This window comes from Octodon degus, unplaced genomic scaffold (assembly GCF_000260255.1).
Source record: "Octodon degus isolate 3935 unplaced genomic scaffold, OctDeg1.0 scaffold00104, whole genome shotgun sequence".
Classification (NCBI taxonomy): Eukaryota; Metazoa; Chordata; class Mammalia; order Rodentia; family Octodontidae; genus Octodon; species Octodon degus.
The window spans coordinates 7,328,737-7,334,098 of record NW_004524680.1 but is presented as its reverse complement, the minus strand read 5'-3'; the positions used below and the strand labels follow the sequence as shown (position 1 = coordinate 7,334,098).

Here is a 5,362-nt window from a genome sequence, read left to right as displayed (position 1 = left end):
GTAAATAGGATCTCAAGTCCGCATCTTGTACAGCAATTAACCACTAAGAAGAATGTATGCAGTGTGTTAATTATTGAAACTGTCCTAGCGATTTGGTTTGAAACTCTCTCATTGCTATTTATCAATAAAATTATGAAAAAAATAAAATATTTCTAAGTATCAAATAATAAAATAAAATAAAATATAAAGTCATTAGTTACAAAAGTTTGTCAACTGCTAAACATTACTACCCATTATTAGTGTTGCTAATTTTAGTTCTGAATATACAAAAATGTAACTGCCTTAACCATATAATCTCTCTTGGCTAAGAATACGCATAGGTGCTAAGATAATAACTGCCCCAAAGCTCTACACAAAAGGTCAGACGACAGTGTTATACAAGATGAAAAAAAGAAGGAGCAAAATGCATTCTCAGGCCCCCCCAAAAAAAAAAAATGGTAGCTCTGTTCACACACAATTCCTTCCATGATTCTGATCACAAACCAAGCTGAACAAGAACCAAGTCAAAATCAATGATTAGGTGCAAGTTTCACCTTCTAGGGAAATTTGATTTGATTCTGTTCCAGTTTGGTTTGTGACCAGAGCCATGAGAGAACTGAGTCTGTGAACTGAGGTACCACTGCAACCACTATGGAAATCAATGTGGAGCCTCCTCGAAAACTAAAACTACAGGGCCACAGATAGCTCAGGGGTCTAGTGCCTGCCTAGGCAAGAGCAAGGACTGAGTTCAATCCCTAGTACCACGAGCTACATAGTGAGACCCTATAGCCAATACATTTTTTAAAAAAGAAAAAAAAAAAAAAAAAACACTAAACACTAAAATTTCCACTCCCCAGCTATTCCCCATCTAGGTATCGTGCCAAAAGAGTTAAAGACATTATATTATAGTGATGTATGCACACCCATGTTTATAGCAGCACAACTCATAATAGCTAAATCTTAGAAGCAGCCTGTATGTTCATCAACAGATGATTGGATAAAGAAAATGTGATATTTACATACAATGGAATAGCACTGTGCCATAAAAAGGATAAATTTGAGTCATTTGTAGAAAAGATATCTTGAGACAAAAATTGTAAGTGAAATAAATCAGACACGTAAGCTTAAATACTACATACTTTCTCTTATATGAGAAACCCAAAATATAAATGATGAGCAAAATGAAAGGCAGATAACAGGAAATAGCAAGACAGATATTTTGCAAATGAGGAGTCTTAGTTACTTTTCTTGTTGCTGAGACAAATAGTTGGCACCCAAAGTGAAAGGAAGAAAGGTCTGTTGGCTCCCGGCATGTAGAGGATTCAGTTCCCAGCCTGCTGCTCCAAGGAAAGGCGGCATGCAGAGGGGCATCATAGAGCAGACACAGCCCGCGGGAAGCAGGCAGGCCCGAACACTTCAGCCCTCATACTGTCCCTTATGCTGCATGCAGGCTGCACGCCTGAGGGCAGAGCAGCACCCCCCCAATCCTAGCCAGAGCTCTGCCAATCCAATCAGTGGGCTGATTTAGTGATTACACACCCTTGATCCCAGCATCACACACTCTAGATTCAGCCACCTCTGTAAAGTACCATGACTTCATGAGGCATTAAGGGGACCTCTAGACATAAGCTATAATAGAAAGGGACCAAAACATGCTGGCCTGGGTTCAACCCCTGGTACCACATGCCATGCCAGCCCCAAACCGCAGAGTGCGCACCTATAATCCCAGCACTGGGGAGGCTGAGAGGATCACTACAAGTCTAAGCTGCATAGCAAGACCCTGTACCTAATACATAAATTAAAAAAAAAAAAAATTTTTTAAAAGATAGTGTGGAGGGGGAGGAAGAGAGGGAAAGAGGATGAAAAAGGGATTGAGAGGTGCTATCTACATATACCAGCTCCCCACAAGTAATGTAATCATCATTTACTGACAAAAAATAAAAAATAGAATAAAACTTGTATATTAAAAAAATTACAAGATGGGCTGGTGAGATGACTCAGTGGTCTAAAGCACCTACTTAGAACAAGCTTAGCAAAGCACAGGGACCGCAGTTCAATCCCCCAGCACCACATGCCAGCCAGCCCCGCCCCCTGGTGGGCTGAGCTGGCCACACACACACACACACACACACACACACAAATAAATAAATAAAAATTTTAAAAAAAAATTACAAGAAATATTCTTACTGTCCTTTCCTTACAACCATATGTGGCCACTTTCACCCTCTATCAGGTCAACTCTGACAGAGACCAACAGCCCCTGATTAGAGAGTCACCACGAGCCAAGACCTACTGGCACACTAGAGGGGGCTGACACTTGACCTTCTGCCAGCTGGTCATCACCACAGTCACTATTCACCTAGTCCACAAGTACTTATATACTCCTACGTGTGTCAGGCCTTGCCCCAGACAAGAGAATTGGGATGCCTAGGACAGGAAGACAGAAGATAAGGCATGGCTGCTCACAGCCTGTGGGAGATAGGGCCAAGCCACAGGATGAGGGCATCTGCTCTCCTGGAGGAGACCCCACAGGAAGTGCCACTTGCACTCACTTGAGGCATGCCATGTAGGGCTCTGGGGCAGAAACAGTGCAGCCATGAGTATCAAGGAACCCAATGGTGCAGAAGGAAACAGAAGACAGAGAAAGTCTGGAGAGGAATAGGCCTATGAGCCATGGTGTCTTAGCTGCTTTTCTCAGTGCTGAGACAAAATTCCCAACACTTAAACGGGGCAAGTTTAGTTAGCTCAGGTCATAGAGATTTTAGTCCATAATTGGCTGGCTCCAGGGCAGGGTGGCACATGGCAGTGGAAGATGGCAAAAGCAACAAGAGAACACAAAATAAGCCTCTTTCTGTCCATTATGTTGTAGCCAGTACACAGAGATTACAGCAGTGTCAATCCAGCAGTGACTCAAACCTTAATCCCAGCATTGCACTACAAATCCATCACACACACTAGATTCAGTCACCTGCAAGAAGTCCTATGACTGCATGAGGCTTTGAGGAGACATCTAGACACAAGCTGTAACACACAGTGAGGAACTGAACTTCATTACAGCTGCAAGGGGAAGCCAGGAAGGTCCTGAGCAAGGGTGTAATAAAGATAGGATGGAGTAGCCAACCAAAGGTGGCAAGAAAGGAGCCAAGGAGAGGCAAGGAGGCTCAGAGTGCCCCAACAGGAACAGAACAGCCACAAGACAAGAAAGGTCCTGGCCTCTGTGGTGAGAGAGCACATGCCAAGGTGCAGACTTCAACAACTAAGAGGACAAAAAAGCAGAGAGTAGGAGAGGCAAGGTACAGTGTGCAGGGAAGAGGTATGTACATCTCCCAGCCCTCTGGGCTCATTCTGCTGCTCCCCACTTCTCTCAGGGTCTTTTTTAATTACCTTGGGCAAAAGACCCACCAAGCTCTGACTCAGAGCAGTATTAAGTCCACCAAGGAAAACCATACCATGCCAGGGAATCACCATGTCACCATGTGAGCATTTCTTCGCACCAGACAAGTGTCTTGCACTCAGGTGTGTCATCTCTAACCCTCATGACAACCCTCAAAGCAAACACAATTGCTCAGGCTGAGAGGCCTACAAGGAAACACCCTCCCCCCGTGATCCTCCAGTAAAATACTGTATTTTGAGCAACAATACAAAAGCAAATGAAAACGTCTCAGACCTTAACAAGGAAGGACCAAGTAAGCATAAAATTTAGATTGTACCAACAGAACACTTATATCCAAAAACAAAAACATGGCTCTTTCCACCATCGCTGCATGCTGACCCCACCCCAAGGTCAGATGTGTGAGCTCATTCATTGGCCCCTCTGGTCTCTGTGGTGCCTTTGTATATTCTCCTCTACCTTCCCACTATGGCATCAGCATGAGTTGCCTGCAGTAGCTAACTTACAGTCGCAGGTTCTGCATGCAGGGAAACCTTACTCTCTCATTAGGGGCTGTTGATGTGAACCCCTCAAAATGTTTACCTCACTAATTTCCCCACCTTGTTCCCTCTTCAAATTACAAGACATCAAAGCAGAAAGTCTTGTATTTTCAACAGGAAGTGGTGTCAGCCCAAAGTGGTTCTGGAAGCCAGGACAGAAGTTACCCGGGAGGAGACAACTGCAAAAGGGCACCAAGGGTCCCAGGCCTCTAGCTGTCTCATTTCTGACCAGGATGCTCATTTCAGGGCCACACTCACAAAAATTCAGAGCAGAGTTCTTGGGAGTTGTGCTCATCTATGTGAATGCCATACTTTGGCACTACTATTTTTTACAATGCAGGCAGAGGAAGGGATCCAGGAGGAGACTGAAGAGGAGGCAGACGGGCACAGCACAGCCTGGTACTCATCCACAAACAAAAAGCAGGGAGCAACACCATCTTCCAAACCCAAACCAAGTCTCTGAGAAATCAGAAAATTCATACTTAACAACATTCCAGAAGCAGGCCAGCGAGAGAGCTCAGAGGCCTAAAGCGCCTGCTTAGGCAAGCTTAGGCAAAGTGCAGGGACCGCGGTTTGATCGCCAGAACCACATACTGGGCCAGACCTGCCCGCCCAGGGAGGGCTGAGCTGGCCACAAAATAATAATAATAATATTCCAGAAGCAATGAAGCCAGTTAGCAATGAGCATTTATTGTCCAGGTTTATAACTGCCATTCTCCAGAGAAAAGAACTAGAACTCCTTAGAGCAATGTCAGATCCAGAGCCTGGCCAGAGAAGGTATAAAATGAAACTAAAATAAAGTCAAAAAAGAAAAGCAACAGGGAACATGTCAAAAGTGCATACGAACTAGCTTGAAAGGCTTCTACAGGCTGAATCTATAAGGTAGCAATGGATTAGAACCAACTGAAAAAATAAAGAGCTCTAAGTCCATAAAACCACAGGGGGAAGGGAGGAAAAAAAAAAGAGGGAAGGAGAGAAGGAGAAGGGGGGGAGGAAGGGAAGGAGGGAGGAAAGGAAGAAGGGAGAAAGGGAGAGCGGGAAAGAGGGAGGGAGGGAAAGTTTCTCTATATTAATATTGTAACTATTAAATGCATAACTAAAGATGGAGTTAGAAAATCACCATCTGGAGCCAGTAAGATAGCTCAGAGGACTGAGCGCCTGCTTAGTCAAGTGCAGAAACCAGAGCTCGATCCCCAGCACCATATGCCACACCAGCCCCAACCCCTAGGCACACTGAGCTGGCCACCAAGACCAGGCATAGTGGTGTACATCTGTAATCCCAGCGCTGGAAAGGCTGAAAACAGGAGGATCACTGCAAGTCCGAGCTGCATAGTGAGATCCAGTACCAAATATGAGAGAGGACAGGAGAGGACAGGAGAGGACAAGAGAGGACAGGAGAGGGAGAGGGAGAGGGAGAGGGAGAGGGAGACGGAGACGGAGACGGAGACGGAGA

General features: G+C 45.0%; 1 protein-coding gene across 5 annotated transcripts in view; it reads right to left on the bottom strand.

The window, feature by feature from the left end:
* Trappc9 (trafficking protein particle complex 9) overlaps nucleotides 1-5,362 on the bottom strand; it is an 847,990-nt gene that overhangs the window by 732,124 nt on the left and 110,504 nt on the right. The gene's annotated exons all lie outside the window — the stretch shown is intronic.